The sequence below is a fragment of the Mus caroli genome, unplaced genomic scaffold (genome assembly GCF_978045245.1).
Source record: "Mus caroli unplaced genomic scaffold, Mus_caroli_1 scaffold_11, whole genome shotgun sequence".
In the NCBI taxonomy this organism is placed as follows: domain Eukaryota; kingdom Metazoa; phylum Chordata; class Mammalia; order Rodentia; family Muridae; genus Mus; species Mus caroli.
This window is the reverse complement of record NW_028227266.1, coordinates 55,029,588-55,048,563: the sequence shown is the minus strand read 5'-3', so window position 1 is coordinate 55,048,563 and position 18,976 is coordinate 55,029,588. Positions and strand designations below refer to the sequence as shown.

At 50.6% G+C, this 18,976-nt stretch overlaps 1 protein-coding gene across 2 annotated transcripts in view; it reads left to right on the top strand.

Moving 5' to 3' along the window:
- Lingo1 (leucine rich repeat and Ig domain containing 1) overlaps nt 1-18,976 on the top strand; it is a 182,201-nt gene that overhangs the window by 93,104 nt on the left and 70,121 nt on the right. Inside the window, exon 4 of one of the 2 annotated variants that reach the window (XM_029481940.2) lies at nt 18,137-18,297. The exons of the other annotated variant lie outside the window; for it this stretch is intronic. The gene's annotated coding sequence lies outside the window, so the exon portion shown is untranslated. The remainder of the gene's footprint in view (nt 1-18,136; nt 18,298-18,976) is intronic. 2 annotated transcript variants of the gene reach the window in all.

Below are 18,976 nucleotides of genomic sequence, written 5' to 3'. Positions count from 1 at the left end.
TATATAACCTGAGATCAAAATTGTTCTTTCATTTTGTTTTTGTTTTTGAGACAGGGTCTCACTGTGTGGCTTAGGCCGGCCTGGGACTCACAACCCCTTTGCCTCTGCCTCTTGAGTGCTGGCAGCTGGTAGGCATGCATTTACCTTGCTTGGTCTGAGATCTGTCTGTTTTCAACTCAGCAAAATTAAAGGAGTGGACTTTCTCTTCCTCCTCCTCTTCTTTCTCCCTTTTCTCCTCTTTCTTCTCTTGTTCCTCCTCCCTCTCTCTTCCCTCCTCCATCTCCCTCTCTCTTTCTTTATTGAATTGCTGGGGATTGAACCCAGGGCCTTGCATATTCTGGGTACATGCCTTACCACTGAGCTAGACCTTCAGCCTTTTTTTGTACTTGTTGCTTTGACACAGCCTTGCTAAGTTGCCAGATTAGCCTAGAACTCACTCTACAGCCAGGCAGGCCTCAAGCTACTTGGGGTCCTCCCTACTTCAGCTTCCCGGATAGCTAAGATTACAGGCCTAGGCCATCTGTCCCAGCAAGGCATGGCCTTTCTAAAGGAGCAGGGAATGTTTTGAACTGACCTGGCCCAGCGGAAACATCCACAGAACATGGCTGTGTGCCTGCCTCTCAGATGAGAAAACAGAGGCTCAGAGGTCTGCAAGGGTCAGAAACAGCAGACCCTGCCACAGCTTGAAAGGGCTGCCTGGCTAGAGGGGCAGTGAAGAGGCCATACACTGTCCCCCAGTGGGTTGCTGGGACTTGAGCAGTGCCTCTCCAACCATAGGCCTGGCTTTTCTTTATCTGTAAAATAGAGCAAGTTGATGGTGTGTGCTCCAGAGGTGGGGATGGATTTTTTTTTTCTCGAGACAGGGTTTCTCTGTATAGCCCTGGCTGTCCTGGAACTCACTTTGTAGACCAGGCTGGCCTCGAACTCAGAAACCTGCCTGCCTCTGCCTCCCAAGTGCTGGGATTAAAGGCGTGGGCCACCACACCCGGCTGTGGGGATGGATTGAGTGAGTTTTTTTTTCCTTTTGGAGTAGGATCTAGCTATGTAGCCCAGGCTAGCCTAAAACTCTAGCTACTCCTGCCTCTGCCTCCCAAGTGCTAGAGTTACTGATTGACACTGATTTGCCCCTACCCCAAGGCTATTGCTATCTCTTATGTGCTCCCCACAGATACCTCCTCAGAGTGCCCCACACCTACCATGCATGCTTTTGGCTGGCATCCCTCTGCATGGTCCAGGAGTATCCTGAGGGAGGCAGGTCGAGTGCTTCATCCTTATATGGCATATGGGGAAACTAAGGACAAGATGGTGTCTCTCTCCCTATTGTCACACCATATCAAAGGAGGATGGGATCTTCTGCATCAGGTCATATTTACTGCAGGGGACATGGAGGTGACACAGATGCTGCTCCTGGCCTTAGGCCACAGTCTCATGGGGAAGAAATAATGAGCAAAGGTAGTAGCATGAACCAGCGGGATGCAGGGCAATAGGGACTGGAAGTTCCTGCAGACGTAAATAAAGATGCAGCGTCTTTGCTGACAAGAAAAGAGCTCGGTGGGGCTGGGCTCTGAAGGGGTGGAAGTGATCGTGAAGTGGAAAAGAAAGAGGGGGCATCTCGGGGAAGAAGGGAAGAGAGTCTGGTAAGGAAGGCCCAGAGGGGGCAGGGAAGAAGGCAAGCTGCCAGAGTGAGAGAGGCCAAGCATTCTGGCTCTTGCAGATGTTTCAACCTCACTGAAGGCTGGTGAGCAGATGCCAGCAGTGGGCAACTAGCCAGTGGATCCCCCTAAGGCTTCACATGCCCCAAGCTGCCAAGAGCAGAGTTAGAGGGGCCCTCAGCTAGGAGTGTGGTGGGTCAGCTTGCTGTGTGTCCTTGAACACTACACACTGCAAGATGGGGCCACCCCAGAAATGTCTGGTGTCCCACGTGGGTTGCAGGAGGGATCCCTGCTGGCCTTGCGGAGTCTCTCCGAGTGACACACAGGCCGGTCCTCAGAGGAAAGGCATAGAGGGGAGGACTTCGCTCCCTGGCAGAGATGCCAGCACAAACCCAAGGCATGGCAGAAAGTGGAGTTTGGGGAGAACCTTTGATTTAGAGAACAAGGTTTTGGCATCAAACTGTGATCAGAGAACAGAGGCAACCACTATGGTGCTGCAAGAGAGAGCGCTGCGAACCTCATTAATCTGATGCTTTCCTGTTCAAAGCGACATCTAATTAGAAGGAGCTGCAACTCCATGCTGGCTGGGTGGCCCATTGTTCCTGCTGGACACGTCACACCAGGTGCTTTCAAAGTCTGTTCCTCAGGTCCCTGGGCCACTCAGTGCCAATTAGCCACCATTTAGGGCCAGGCTGCCTGGGCTGGTGAGGCTGTCTGGGTAGCAAGGCTGCCTCGGTCCTGCCGTTTTTATTCCATGCCTCTGTAGAGCACCAGAGGAACATTTGCCCTGTGAGGGTGGGCTGTGGGACCTCAGGAGCTCCTGTCATCTCCACAGAGGCAAGTGACCTTTCTCAGGACATACTTTTCTTGTTCCTTTGTCTTGGAGTTCTGCTCTCCTTATTGTCCCAGTCTAAAATAGCCCAAGACATTATCTTTGTCCCCTCTATGAAAAGCTCTAGATGCCCAGACAGAGGTCAGTTTGCTCTGGGAACTCAGTGGGTCTTTGTCCCCAAGAATAAGCAAGCTCTTGCCCTCTCCTGGGCAGCACCTCCATTATGCATACAGTAGTTGCTTAGTAAATGCTTATTGGGCAGGATAGCTTCTCCCTTAGCACAGTGCCCTCTGTGAACTTGGTGAATCCACCAAAGACACAGAGCTGAAGCCTTCAACCATGCCACTTGAATCGTTTGGTGTATGCCTTAATTACTTTTCTATTGCTGTGATAAAACACCATGACCAAGGTGACTTGTTTAAAAAAAAAAAAAGGTGTTTAATTTGATTTACAGTTTCAGAGCATCAGAGTGCACATGATGGTATCAGGCGGTAAGAGCTGATCGCTCACATCTTGATCCAAAACCACAAGGCAGAGAGAGAGAGTACTGGAAATTCCAGGAACCCCTTAAAACCTCAAAGCCCACCCCCATGACATACCCTCTCCAACAAGACCACACCTCCTAATCCTTCCCCAATAGTTCCACCAACTAGGAACCAAAGGTGCAAGCATATGACCCTATGTGGCCCATTTTCATGCAAACCACCACTGGTGGCTTAGGAAGGGTTTTCCCATGGGATTCATTTACCTGAAAACCACGGGGTTCTGGGAGATTGGAAGTTTCTGCCTTTTAGGTTGCTGAGCCAACACTGAATTAGAGGCAAGGGATATTCAAAAGGAAGACTAAAATATTGGGCATGCAGTAGAGAGCTGAAGGCTGGCTGTCCAGACTCCTGGAGGCCAGGCCTGCTGCTGGCTCGACTGTCTGTCGGTGCTCTTGGTAGATTATATGCCTCTGTTTCCAAATTTATGGGACAGGGATAGTAACCCTGTCTTGCTCTGTTCCCATGCTGTATGCAGTGAATTCAGATGAGAGACTAAATGAGATAGATGTTCAGCCCACTGAGGGTCTGCTGGCTTTGCCTGCATACCTCTGGATATGGGACGGTCGTTCTCTCTCTTGGCAACCATTCCCATCACTGGCTGGTAGCAACTACTAGAATGGCCATCTCATTAGTTTACTGGGCTGCTATAAGTTACCACAGACAAGGTGGCTTCAAATAATACAATTTGCTCTGTGCTGTTGTGCAGGCTGACTGTCTGAAATCAGGGTGATAGCCTGGCAGGTCCCTGAGGCTCCAGAGGAGAGCTCTTCTCACCCTGTCCAGCTTCTGGTGGCTGAGAACTTTCTTAGGGTGCTTTGATTTGTAGCTCTATCACTTGGTCTCTGCCTCTATCTTCCTGTGGTTTTGTGTGTGTGTGTGTGTGTACACAAGCTGTCTGCTTATGAATATCAGCACTGGGTTAGAACCTTGCCCCTATTTTAGTATGCCGCCTCTACAAAGTTTTGTCTGCAGAGATTTTGTGGGATATTGAAGCCCAGTGTCTTCACTTCCTTCCCCTCTGAGCTTCCACCCAACAAACCCCACCTCCATATCCCCCAGCCCAGACATCTGCTAATAGGGTGCCAGCTTCCTTGTAGCCAAATCTGTTCCACAACACACACCAGGCTATTGCTATGGCAGAAACTTCTTTGCCAGGACTCTGTCCAGCCTCCTGCTCCTCTCGTTCACACCTTTTAGATGTGCAAACTCCCAACACTTCACTCGAGGGCTCAGCCTGGGTCCCTCCAATTACCAGCTGCCTTGATGTCTAACACTGTAAACCCCTTCACCTCATTATAGGAAATTTCTCTTGAATGGCCTTTAAAAACCATCTCATTACGCAGGAAGAACTGTAATTACCTTGCACAAGACAGATTCTGAACAAGTTGGTGCTGCTGCTGTCAAATTGGCAGGACTGGGCTCACCGTGCTTTAGTTTGGCCACTAGGAGTGTGTACACCTTACTCCATTGAGTCAGCCTTGCAGGCCCCACTGTGCTGGGACCTGGACACTCTCATCACTGTTGGTAGCCCTAGGAGGACAATCTCTCACAGAGTGATCAGAGATGCCTCCAATAAGGTCCACCTCCTTCTCTAGTGTCAAAAAGCTACAATCCTGCAGGTACTTGGACAGCCCTGCTTTTTCCTGAGTTTGTCTGGAGGAATTTTTCCAGTGACTAAGAACGTGATAGTGGGCTAGGGCATGGAAGGTCAGTAAATTAGCTCTTGCCTTCAGCCATGAATGAGTCTAGCCTTTGTCCAGGACTTTGAAAAACAGGACCCCATCCTGTTTCCCCACCTGTGTGAAGGCTTCCCTGATGTCTGGCTAAAATCTCTGCTGTTTCAGTACAGACACGACCTCAAGCTCCATCTCTTCTTTATGGCATGGTCATGGGCAAGTCACGTGACCCTTCTGAGCTCTTCCTCTATCTACAGAATGGCCATGTCTACATCAAGGTCATGGTGGGTGATGGTTGTGGCCACATGTGGTTAATATTGGGCACATCTCAAAAATGGAAAACTCCATTTCCCAGGATCCTCTCCTCTGTAGCTGCTGGAGAGAGGGAGAGTGGACTCTTCCATCAGCTCCTTACTGAAGGGTGGAGTAGGGACTTCTACATATTGAGTACCTACTGTGTGCTAGACTCCAGATGTAATGAGCAGTACAGCTGTAGCTCCTTCTTTGGGGAAGTTCAGGGGCAGGAACATACTTTAAAGTAAAATTGTATGGCTGCAAATAGTGGCAAGGGGCTGGTAGAGAATGAAGAGAGTCAGATAGGGCAGTCTGTGAGGGCTTCTCTGAGGAGGTGTCTTATTCCACAGACAGCTGTGGAGGGGGAGCTGTGCACACCAAGAGGACAGAGCATTCTACACCTCTGAGGGCCCTGGTGTGGAGGCAAGCAGAAGGGAGATGGAGCTGGGAAGAAGGGCAGGGCTGTGCCGGGCTGGGGCTGGGTTATGGTAAAGGACATAGCCGAAGTTGTTGAAGTTTATTTTTATCTTTATTTTTAGTTGTATGTGTCTGAATGTACATTTGTGCATATGGTGCAGTGCCTATGGAAGCCAGAAGAGGGCGTCAGATCACTGAGAGTTGGAGTTGCAGACACTTGTGACCTGTCTGATGTGGGTGCTGGCAACTGAACTCATGTCCTCTGCAAGAGCAGTATGTGCTCTTAACCTCTGAGTCCCTTGGAGCTAAGTTTTACATCTGAAAGGACCTAATCTAACTTCTGCCCCTGGAAAGCTGAGAGGTAGACACAGGGACACAGAGAATGGGGTGAGAAGTTCTGTGATCTGAAGGGTGGATGTGGGCCTGGGCAAGAATGGGTGCTCAGGGCAGGGTGGGCTGGAGATTCGGTGTTGGCCTGGAGTGGGAAGAGGACTGGGGGAGGACGGAGGATGAGTGGTTGGCAGTTCCCATAGGAAGATGGCAAGTATCTTAGTTGTAGCTACTAGGAAACTTACATGTTATCCACCCTCTCCCAAGTCTTCATAGGAGGGACCTGAAGTCAGAGAGGTGGCATATCCCTACTAAGGCCACACAGCCTCCAGTGCTTAGAGCCAGGGTATATACTTAGAGCTCCCAATTTCTAATGCCTTTCCTCTATCTTTGGCACATGAGAAGAATGGGGCTTGGTCAGAGGATGGGTAAGAGGTGGCATTAGTGTCGTTTGGGCCAGCATCTCTCTATTTCGACCTTAGTTAGAGCTGAGTCCACAGCCATCTATGGACTCAGAGCACAGTATCCCCTAAGACCCCATGAGGGTGTCCTTGCCTAGCAGGCCTCAGCACCCTGGAGGCAAGGATTGGGGGGCAGATCAGCTCTGTGGCCTCACTGTGTGAGGAAGGGTCCAACAATGTTCTTCCACTGTTTGGAGCAGGGCAGCTCCAAGACTCCCTGGTCTCCCTGGACTTGTAGGAGGAGTGGAACTTGCCTGCTCTACCCAAAGCCCTTCTCCTCTGACTGAGTTAGGCCCCAGACCTGGGCAGAAATAGGGCTGGGCCCTCACTGATGTCCTGAACCTGCCATAGACTCTGTCTCATCACATGGTGAGACTTGAGCCCCTATCCTTTGGGCACTAAGGTTCTCAGCCTCCTGCTTTCTCAGAGGAACTGAGAAGCATCTGTAGGGTGGGAGGCAGATGGGAGCAACAATCTGCAGGAAATGGGCGGGCTGACCAAGGTAAAACTGATAGGTGTATGCTATGTCCTTGTCTCTGCATGTGTCTGTGCATGAGCACACACAAGCACACATGCCTACATGCTTTAAGGAAAGCCTCAGGTAGGGGCCAGCACAGAAGGAAGGAAAGAGATAATGTAGATGGTGAGTGGGAGGGGACTTAGTCACAGTCAGATGCCCTTCCACAAGGATAAGCAAGTTCAGGAGGAGAGTTGAGAGGTGCCATTGTAAATGTTGCATGCCCCATTGCCACCACAGGCTTCACCCAGGGCCACCCCTGAACTCAGCATGTCCTGTCCCCTAAAGTCCCCACGGGAGTGCTTTTGTCCAGCAAGGTAAGTGCAGCAGCTTTTATACAATATGGAGTCTTGTAGACTCCTAGATTGACATTGGCTCCTGGTACAAACAGGTCACAGTTACTGGTGACTCCATTGCAAACAAGGTTAGAATTCATTGTGGGGACATTGAGCCAAGGGTGGGCATAGTCTGTGACCAGAATTGGGGAATGTGTGTGACTGGGATCAGGGCCCAGTGTTGGACTAGGGACAAGACTAGTGTATCCTGTGAACTGAAGCTCGGTGTATGATCAGGCCAAGTTCCAATGTGTTACCAGGCTCAGAGCTCAGTGTTTGACAAGAGTCAAGGCTCAGCATGTGGCCAGAATCAGAGCTTAATGTGTAACCGGAGTTGGTGCTGTCTTTCTTCCAGGCTCCCTGTGCAGGCTCTGCTTGCCTCCCCATGGGGCTTATTAGATGTCCAAGGCTGATGTCACAGACTCTGAGCCTTGACTAGCTAATCTTGAATCCCTGGGAGGAAGCCTGGTGATGACACTGACCGTCATCTGAGAAGTTCCCACACCCTGGATGCCGTGTGGACACTGAGTGGTGGCTATTCATGTCACCATTTGCAGATTAAGAAACTGGAACTGAAAAAGATTAAAGGATCTCTAAGGCTGCCCAGCTAGATCAGTGCTTTAGCTTAGTTTCCAACTCCTTGCCCCATTTATCATCCTCTTTGCACATGGATGTTGGTTATGAATTCAGCCTTCCTTAGGAAGGCTAATGTTGGGGATGGGGAAGTGGGAGAGAGGGAAAGAATGCCCATGTCCGGCCAGAGTTCCTGTGCTCTGGGCAGGTGGACGCTTTCCACTTGGCCCTGGGTGGGCATCTGACTGTGTGAAGCCACTGACCCCACTTGGCAGGGGGTGGACAAAGGGCAGTCCCATACCAGGTTCTCAGCCTCCAGCATCCCACGCTGGATACTGTAGAGGAGATGAGAACAGAATAGGGGCCCCAGAGCAGCACCAGGCCCCAGAGATACGGAAAGAGAGGGAAGAGGGAGAGAGGTTCCCACGCAGGCGAGAGTCCTTGGTCTGGTCCTTGATGAACAGAGACAGTCTATAGTTTTAGAGTTTTATTGTAGAAAGGAAGGGGGAAAGAGAGAAGGTAAAAGAGAGAGACCGGCCATGGCCAAGAGGAGAGAAAGGGAAAGAGAAAGAGAGAAGAAAGGCTAGAAAGTAAGAAGTTAGAGAGTAGGGAGTAAGAGGAGAGAAAGAGAGAGGTTAGAGAGTGAGGAGAGAGAGTAAGAGCGTGAGAGGGGCCAAGCAGCCCCTCTTATAGTGGGCTTGTTATCTTGTTGTTGCTAGGTAACTGGGAGGAGTCTAGCCTGAAGGTCAGAAGCTTGGGACATTGTGTATGTGATTAAAAGCCACAGCTTCTCCTGTGGGAGCTGTGGGGGCGGTAACTTCGACAGGAGCCAGGGGTCCAGGAGACATGAGGGAACGCCTTCTGTCCCATGTAGGTGGGAATTAACATCACTGGGTTTCACCAGGGTTCACAACCTCAGCTTAACTGGAGACCAGCCTGTCTGTGCATAGCCCATTGCCCCACAGGCTAACTAGGCTCTTAGACCAGGAGACCCTCCTCTAAGGTCTGAGGCTTATAGGCAGATCTTGTGGTTTCAGAGTTGGGGCTTGGCAGAGTCTGTCTGCAGATTCCATGGGAATCAGGGTTTGAAGTTTGACCTTCCACAATGGGTAAAGGGATGTATCAGCCCCACTAGAGACACTTGGGACACTGTGGCCTGTGATGAACTGTAAAGGACCCTTCCTAGTGCCCCTGACATCCTCATAAACATCCCCTCCTTTGTTTCTAGGAAATGAGGACTTGAGAGCTACCCCTTCCTTTATACAGTAATGGATAGCTCGTGCTGCATTTGAGCCCAGACACATGGTATATTCATAGAGGACCTGAGAATTCTTCCTCTGGCTGCTAGTGTTTCCTATCTCAGGTCCAAGCCATTTGCAGGAATTAAAAATCCACCAATGCACCAAGGAACTGTCTTCTGAGTGGGCCCAGACTCACTCTAGCATTTCTCAGCAACAAGAGTCTTTCCCTTTGTGACTCATTTGGAAGATTTCATCCATCCAGAGTCTCACCTCCCACTGCCAATAGTTCTAGATGTTGCCTTTTTGTGGGACTTAAGGAACGAAGGTCTGGTGTGACACTGTGACACCTGTCCTCTTGGGCTTTCCTCTGCTCCGTGTATTGGCTGCCATCCTGGTTCTATGTCAGGTTTCATCTCTTTGTCTATCCCTATAATACTCTATCTCTGTCTAAGCCTGTTCAAGCTCTACTTCCAAATAAGGCCCCTGATCCCTGGGCATTCACTGCACCGTGGAAATGCAATGCTTTGAGGCATGGGGAGACAGGAGAGAGCTACTGGAAGCCAAAGCAAGACCTCTCCCACTCTCTACTGTCAATCTCCTTAATTTCCCACAACCCAGTGCTAGGCTTGCTGCTTTATGCGGCTTCTGACTTTGTGGCCTCTGGGTTGCTTCTGGAAAGTTCCTTCCCCCAGCCATTCTCCATTTATCCAAATTCAGCAATAGCAGCTACTCGGACTGATGTTGAAAAATCCTTGAAGTAATTCAACTTGACTCTGGACCCAGTGTGGTACCAACCTCTGCCTATAGCTAGCTTGAGACCCAGACCCCAGCCAGCACTCCCACCCACCTCCTAGCTAAACTAGTAGCTTTTAAAGAGGGCAACCTTGGCCTCAGATCCACTCTGATCTCTCTGTATACAAAGCACTCATATTGAGCTTGGCATAGAGAGAGTGGCCTGGGCTGGCTGGTTTTATGTCAAACTGGCACAAGTTAGTCATTTGGGAAGAAGTGACCTCAGTTGAAAAAATGCACTCATCAGACTGGCCTGTAGGCAAGCCTGTACTGCATTTTCTTAATTAGTGACTGATATGGAAGGTTCTCAGCTCCTGGTGGCAGTGCCACCCCTGGGCAGGTGCTCCTGGATGGTATCAGAAAGCAACTGAACAAGTTATAAGAAGCATGCCTGCAAACAAAGTCCCTCGATGGCTTCTGCATCAACTCCTGCCTCCAGGTCTCTGCCTTGAGTTCCTGCCCTGACTTCCCTGGATGATGGACTACACGCTGTAAGATGAAATATATGCTTTCTTCCCCAAGTTGCTTTCGGCCATGCTGTTTATCACGACAATAGAAACCCCAAGACGTGCCCCCAAATGCTTTTGCTGTTATTTTTAGGAGTATAAGTAGTGAGCCATCCTCATGGTGAAAGCCATCATCCTAGGAGAACTTCAATCAGTTGATGAAAGCCACCACCTCATGAGGCTCTCCAGGCGCGATCCCCCCACCCCACCCCCCAGAGCTGTGCCTTCCTATGACTTATTTCTTATGCTCTGGTACAAAGCCTGGCACACAGTGATGTGGATTCCAAGATGTGGGATCGGCATGTTGGAGGGGTAGCTCACAGGGACTCGGTTACAAGGAGACCTGGGGGCAAGCTTGAGGGTATAGAGGCCCACCTGGGTATATCCTGTCCCTGGCCATCCTCCCAGACTCCCAGGAGGGCCTGCTACATCTCCAGGAGTGCTGATGTGTGTAGGAAGAGCCAGGCTTCTGATACTGTGACCTCAGCTTTGGTCTCGTCCTTGCTCCAACTTCCTGGATAGCATTCTAACCTGGTCTCATGGCTACCAACTAGCAGACTGTTCAACCTGGGTCAATGGAAGTTAATTAAACATTGTGTCTGGGGTATTGGGGATGCTGAGGGGCAGACTCCAAAAGGCCTAGTTACCAGGATGGGATAGGAGGCCAACTTTAGTCAGCATCTCTGTGCCTGGTAGGCACTAGACTAGTTTCTGTGAGTTAGGAATCTCCCTGTTTGCTGATGATAAGAGGAGGGCCAAGGAATGAAGGAGACTTTGAGGTCTTCAGCAGCAAATGTGAATGTCCAAGGAGACAAGGTTGGGCTTGAAGGAAGTGGAGCTGACTTTGGAGGCTCCTATAATGGTGTCTCCCACCATGCCAAAAGACATCTGAGTGCCCCTAACTAGCTTGAGTATAGAGCTTGAGTATAGAGCCTAAGGTCAAAGTCGTGGGTAACTATTCGTCCAGACCGTGGGGTGTGTGCTGGTCTACAGAGTTCCCTGTGACTCCACGTCCCCTCTCACTATGGCCACCTAATGGGGCTCAGCCCAGTTCCATGTTAACTCTCACCCCTTACACCCTTCCTGCACACCCTCTCCTTTGGACGTAATGACTTTGCTGTTCCTGATCCAAGCCTCTGGTATCCTTTCAGCACTGGTTCATAGAGGCAAGCACCCTCCACCATGGCCACACCTCTCTTCCAACGTCTCCATCTTCCCATTTTCTCTCCTTTCATCAGGAGATAAGCTTGGCCTTGTGTCTGGGCCAACCCTCCCCAGATACCCTCTTCCACAGCATCTGCCTTACATCCACCCCCCCCACCCCCAGCTTCAAACAGCATCTCTAAGCTAGAGTCTTGATGGCTGCCCTCTAAAACTTCTGGGCAGTGCGTTAGGGTCTTAGTTTCCCTGTCTGCTGAGCAGGCTTGAATGGTGACTGTGATATAATGGACTGCCAATAAATGCTTGTCGAATTGTGGAACCAAGGGAGCAAGTTCTGGCTTGTGTGTGCCACCTGAGCATTGTGGAGATCAGAGTAGCTGATGTCTTACAAGGGCTTGGCAAGGCCTGGCTGTGTTGTATGAACAGCAGGCACCCAGGGTGCAGAAGAGGATTTTGCTGCCTCGTATTGAAAGTGCTGCTTCACTGTAGACTGCCTCTCCTCTCCATCCATTCACCTACCTATGGATGGTGATCCATAGGCCCCACCCTCGCCTGCCCTCAGCTTCTTTTTCAGATTGGCTCACTGCCACCTTTTCCCTTGTAATCCATCCTCCACCTGGTGGCATCCAGCAAGATCTTTCTGAAGCACAAATTAGTCCCTGTCACTCCCCAGTTAAAACCCTTCAAGCTTCTGATGGCTCTGAGGATAAGAGCTAAACCCCTTAGACCCTGAGGGAAGGGGATGGCCTCCCTCTCCAATCCATTGCTCTAGCCTGCCTGTCTGCAAAGGCCCCTCCTCGTTGTTTCCTTCTCCAAATCCCTTCAAATTCCTTTCCTGGGGTCCTTCCCTGAATCCAGCTATGAACTGGACGCTCTTGTCACATTGCCAAGTCCCTTGGGCTTCCATTCACACGACCCCAGAATTGTCTCTACTTCCTAGCATGGCCCCAGTAGGATGTGGGTGCCCTAAGATTGGATCTTGAGTGTTTGTATTCTTACTTCTCGCAAAGCATAACTAGACATTAATTGAATGAATGAATGAATGAATGAATGAGCAGCTCTCTCAGGTTGCAAGGATTCTGGGCTGGAACTTTATACCTGCCTGGGTAGGGGTTGGGAGGAATGAGGGGAACATAATGTGTTTCTGTGTGTTCTGGAAGTGGCCTTCCTTTGTGCATGTCCCTCTGGCATCTTGCCTGGATGTGCCTCCAGAATGGCCCTCGTAGTACAGCATGTGCCCTGAAATAGCAGGGGCTGTGGTTTCAGAGAGGGGTCCTGAACTGTTCCCGTGGGAGGCATGGGGGCCCTGACCCTCACCCCACCTACACAGGTTCTCCTTTCCCTTGGACATTTCACTACACCTCTCTCTCCTCTCCCTCTCCCTCCCCCTCCCCTCCTTCTCTCCTCAGCATCCATCCCACCTCCATGTCTCTCTAGCCTGACCCCACTGACCCAGGCCTGCCTTGGCCAGCTTCCTATTCTTGCATTTCTGGCTTCCTGGCCAGCTTTGCAGGGCTGGCCTCTGTTCTACAAATGCGACCATTCTGTGGGTCTAAGCCTTGCCTGACAAGCCAGCATATTTGGTTCCCAGCTCCTGCCAATCCCTGCCTTATAATTGTAAATCTATGCTATGTGCCAGGCCTTGTGGGGGTAAGAAGTAAGGCATACTGCTTCTGGATCCTCTAACCCATTGGCATCTTGCCTGACTGTGCCTCCAGAATGGCCGTTCTGGGCCACCATGTGCCCTGCAATAGCAGAGGCTGTATCTTCAGTGAGGGACCCCAACTGTCTCCTTGGGTGGGTCCAGAGAGGACCTCACTGCAGGCATGGAGGAAGTAGGGTCAGGGAAGGGATCAGGGAGGCTTACTGGAGGAAGTTATGGTGTCTAGGTGAGTCAGTGAGAGGAAGGAGTACAATGAGTCCTCACTGGAAAGCACCACTGCCTGCTCTGTGCTGTGCTCCACACCAGCCTCACACCAGGCACCAGCATGGTCAGAGGGTATAATTAGGTCCATCTAACAGATAGAGAAACAGAGGCTTAAAGAGGCCCCAGGTCACCAGAGACATTGTCAGGCCTGGATTCTGGTTTGTTGTCATTTTAGACTCCTAAGAGAGGAAACTAGAGGAGAGACTGGAAGAGGGGAAGAGAGGCTGATCCTGTCACGTCCCACAAGACAGGCAAAGTGTCTGCTGACAGTGACTTCCGGGGGGAGGGGGTGTCTTCAGGTTGGTCTTGTTCCCTATGCCACCTACTGTGGGAGAGCCCTCACATGAGATACTCTACAGCCCCTCCCCCAAGAGGCAGGCACTTTGCCTATTCGGAGGATAATTCCCCATTATACAGAGATATTTAGCCTAATAGAAGCCGACAGATCATTCAGGGCAGTAATGTACTCCAGCTTCAAGCGGTTAGTTTCCTCAGCCTGAACTCCTAGATTAAAGACTCCTTACCCATGCCGCCCCGCACTGGTGCCTATGACCTTGACGGCAGTAGTGGGGTAGGTTTTTCCCTCCCTAGCTCCCTCCTCTTGCTGGTTTTCTTCTCTCTCTCTCTCTCTCTCTCTCTCTCTCTCCTTTTAAAGATTTTCTTCTTAAATATTCAGCTGAAAGGCTATTGCTTAAACCCTGCATGCTTTGGAGACAGGCTCACTGTGTTCAGCTACCATCCGTCAGGGTGCCTGGCTGGGCCAGAGCTCTGGCTCAACCATGTGGTGCTGGAGGACATTGGGTGACTGGATCCTCTGGCTGGGTACAGGCAGAGAGGCTGGCAGATAGTCTCTACCCTCTCTGCCCAGATCCAGGCCCACAGAGACTTGGCTTGTTCTCTTCTCTAAGCGCTGAGAGTGAGCACCCCTAGAAGATGGAACCCAAGGTCTATGGATCCTGGAGGAGGGTCTTTTGGGTTGGGACCCCTAACAGCCTGTGACCTGCTGGAGGAGGACCTTAGCAGCCAGGGAGCGCTTCTTCTTCCAGGCCATGGTGGGCTAATCTTGGGGACGGGAGCTGGGGAGTTCTCTAGGTAAGATGCCCCTGGAGGATTCTGTGGCTGATATGCTGTAGAACCCTGGACTGACTGATCCCATTTCCTCTCTGGAACTCACTTTCCTGTCTGCTAAATGGGATTATGCATTTTAATGTATTTGCTCCTGATGCCAGTGAGGAATGAATTGGAGAATAGGCTCTAGAGTACAGTCATGTGACTAGCGGCTGGGCTGGGCACTACTTTGCTTTCAGTCTCCATCACACTCACTTTGGCCTGTGCAATCTAGTGATTCAGTACATAGACAGAATCTAAGAAATGCATGGCAGGAAGAACTTCCCTGTTCAGTGCAAATCCTCATTCAGCATGTGGGCATCCCAGACTCCCTTGCAGCCTTCAGGGACAGAGTTCACTCTTCATTTGGGACAGGGCTCTGCAATTCTTTCTTGCTGGGATTCTTTCATCCACCACGAATGCCACAATACTTGGTCAGAAACCAGGCTCCTGAGCCTTCTGCTGGGGACATTGGCATCCCTTCCCAATGATGTCTCTCTGAGCAGCCCTTCTGACAGGGTGATAGAGCATGGTTCTTTGGAAGTGGCTAGTCCATTTCAAAAGCTGTTGTCAGGCTGGAGAGATGGCTCAGTAGTTAATAGCTCTGGCTGCATTTTTCCAAGAACTCAGGTTCAAACATCCTAGCACCCACATGGCAGCTGACAATCATCTGTAACTCCAGTTCCAAAGTATGTGATGCCCTCTTCTGGCCTCTGCTGGCAACAGGCACACATATGGTATACAAGAATATGTAGGCAAAACACATATTATAAATAACATAAAAACACATTAATTAATTAATTAATTAATTAATTAATTAAAAATTAAATTAAAAAGGAGTTTGAGTGGCTAATCACATGACTCTGAGAACTCTAAGTTACCTGGTAATTCTTATAGGCTCCACTCTGCATCTGGTTCTTGGAGCTACTCATAGGAGCCACCCATATTCTAGAGACTCTTCTGTCTACTTTGCCCATTTATATAGCAAGTGGAGGGATTTGAGCAGGGACCTCTGCCTTCCCTATTAGCCCTCCTGGGCTGGGTCTACCTTCAAAGCTCCATCTGAGTCTGTCAATCTTGTTTCTGGCAGGATCTGCTAGTGCCATGAGAGCTTTTACGGAGCCAGTCTGACCATTCCCTCCACTTAAAGCCACTCTCCATAAGAGCCATTCACTCACAGATTTGGAATTGACTGTCTAACCACTGAGCTTCCTGGCCCCTAGGTTTCTGTTTAGTCCACGAGGCAGTTACACAAAGCCTCGCTCGTGTGTGCTGGAGTCTCTGTCGTTACTTGGCATACCTCTATCCCTGTGAGTCTGGAACAAACTTCACAGACTCACCCAGCCTGCCTATGTCTTTTCAGTGTTCTGCATAGCATTTCTAGAACTTTTTAGAACAGCTTGCTAGGAAGCTAACTAGCTCAAGCCCAGTTGGCCTTTTAGTCCTCTGCAGGGAGCCAAAGGAGCTGGATGTTGATGGTTATAGATGCCAATCCTTGATGTCTCTCTTCTGAAGATTCTCTGTCCAACTTTTGGTTGGATGATGTGGTAGTGGGGGTGGGGGTGTACAAGACAGGGAATGGAGCCTTCAGAAATGAGATGGCCAACCCAGACCGCACAGCACAGCTAGCAAGGGCAGAGCAGGAAGGAACTCCAGGACACAGCCCAAGGTTCTGCCCCATACTGGCCCTGCCCTCAGACCCACACTGTTCCCAATCACTCCTGCCTGTCCCTTCTCCAGACTCAGCCAGCATAGTCTTGAGCAGGCCCCTGCTGGGGCTCTTCTGAGCCACCCATCTGGTCCTGTCTAAGGGCTGGCTTGTCTCCTGTCAGTCTGAGGGTGAGGCCCACTCTGCCTTTTTCCTGTGTTCCCTGCACAGGATGAAGGAACAGAAAAGGGGTTCGGGAAGGAAGATGCGCCCCCAGGGACTGAGACACAGGAGGGGTAGGCGGCTCCATGGGTGTCGCATCTGCTTCTTATTTTTCAGAGTTATTTTAAGCCAGTGGTCTGGTTGTAAGAGCAGCACGCGCCTGTGGATGTGTCTCTGGACTCACCCTCTTCCTCTTGTTTCCTTACCCCGCCTCCTCATCCCAGGCATCAGACAACTGCTGTTGGTGCTGCTCAGGCGGGCAGCCTCCTCCACACACTCTCCAGTCTTATCCCCTCCTCCTTGGGTGACTGTGACAGCCAGCCCACTGCCCCCCTCCCCCCCTTCCCCTCTCCCCTCCCCCTTGCTCTGGGGGAAGCAGCCCAGGCTCCAGTTGGCAGCTTGAGAGGACTTTTAACAATGAAGAAAAACATCATTGCATTTATCTGGTTAAGGCCCTCCAGTGGCTTTTCTTGTACTTGGGATCAGAGCCAAAGGCCCCATCTTGCTTGGCCTTCAGTGCCTCAGGCTCCTGGAAGCCTCACTTCCTGAAGCCTAAGTTCAATTGTGGCCCCCTTCAGGAAGACCTCCCCTGACCCTCTGTCTAGAGCGTCCCCCTGTCCTTCTCCTGTTCCCTCCTCTGTGGCCAGATATTAGGGTTGCTGCTGAGCTTGACACTCTTAGGAAGTGTCTTGTTTTTCTGCTTATCACCTGGCTTTGTGACAGGGCCAGACTCCTCTATGTCACGCCCTCATGCCCTTGTGTCGTGCATTGCTGGTACCTATGGCCCACCTAGCACTTAGGACTTCCTCAAAAGCATGGTGGGAGGGGTACATTTCCTGTTCAGTCATGTGAGGTCTTTCACCTCTTAGGCCTTTATTGCTACAGCTGTGGACGGATGCTATTTGGCTGGCAGCCACGGCCTCTGAGGTCATCTATGCCAGCGCTGGCGGGAAGGGAGTGAGTCAGGTGTGGATAGCAGCTCACCTTGGCATTCAGCTCCTGGAGTATAGGCCAGGAAAGCTGCTGGGAGAGCTGCCTGCATCTCACTACCAAGAGACAGACTGCATTCACAGTCAAGGTCCCTAGACACAGTGGCAGTTTCAATTGGATACGTTTCCATCTTTCTGTGTATGGCCTTGGGTTTCAAGAACTTTCTTTGATACGTTCATTTCTTGAATTCCTAGCTTTCAATTGCTATGCATTATTTTTCCATGAAATAAAAATAGAAGACAAAAATGTCCCACTCCACTTCAATTATATCACGCCAAGGTGGTTCCTGTCTTGTTCCCTGGGCTTTTCCTGTGAAGACAGTGCTAGGAGGTGGCCCAAGTGGCTCTTGACCTTAGGTGGATGGCTTCCTCCTTCTGACCCACAAAGGGGTCACTCCTCCATTATGAATGCTACCATCATGGCAGGGGAGCCCGATAGAGAGGTGTCTCCTTGGAGGAAGGAACAGCTCTGAGCTTGAAGCCAGAGCCCTGAAGAGGTGACTTGACAAAGGCTAGCAGCTCTGGAAGGGTCTGTTTGTATGGTTACCACACCCTGTCTCTCAGGCAGAATCTCTGCTTGGAGAAGGTGAAGTAGAGGGGGTGGCCCCTAGACAAGGATGGGTCAGTAGCATAGTATGGTCTTCGGATTGCTCAGACAGGAGGGTGCTAGGAACTCTGGCTCTCCCTCCCTCACTTTAGGGAGGATTCCTTATCCAGAGGTCCTACTGCCACCAGGGGAATCTAGGGGGGAGGGGTAAGATGCCAAGCTAAGAAAGCAAAGGCAAGCCTGGCTGATCTCTCCTCAGATTTACGCTGCTATTCCAATATTGCTGGCCCGGTTCCCATCTCTGCCCAGCCCCTCTGTCCTTCATGGACCCCTACAGCTCTCCCCTGTTTCTCCTCTTTTCTAGGGATCCTAAGGCAATGTCCTGGTTCTTTTGAGTCTGTGGGCTGCAAAACTCTCAGGGCTCTGACCGGTCTGGCCTGACCAGTCTTGAGCGGATTCCTGCCCCCACCTGGTTACAGAACCTCCTTGTGCTTCAGGACTCGGTCAAGCACTGGACCAGTCACGGTAGGCACATCCCAATTCCCCTTCTTCCCAGCTCTAGGGATAACTGAGTGTTCTTGGCCCTGCAAGAGGAAGGACACCTTTTAAAACACTTCTTATAAGAATCATAGGTAAGAGCCGGGCAGTGGTGGCGCACACCTTTAATCCCAGCACTTGGGAGGCAGAGGCAGGTGGATTTCTGAGTTTGAGACCAGCCTGGTCTACAGAGTGAGTTCCAGGACAGCCAGGGCTACACAGAGAAACCCTGTCTCAAAAAAAAAAAAATCATATGGTAGGGGTTGGGGAAACCCTGCTTCAATAAAATGAAGTTATCATCTCATGTAGCCAGTGGCATTTAGTGGTAGGGTTGGCTTCAAGCAAAGCTTGATTGAGTGTTTCAGACACTGTGAAAGACTCTGGCTTCTATCCATGTTCTTTATGCCTCTTTCTTGGTAATGGCTGTGCCCCTAGAGGCATTTGACACAACCTGGGCCAGTGTGTTTCTAGATTTAACCTGGGCCTGAAGAAAGAAATCTGATTTCATGATAAAAACAAAATAGAGTTCTAGAATTGACCTAATGGTCCTCATTGGCAGGATTTGGACTATCCTGTGCCTTTAACTAGGTCCACAGGTCTTAAAGGCACTGATGGTCTTGGGGGACAGGGTCTGGTCTTTTCTAGGCAGGTAACCCAAGATGGAGCA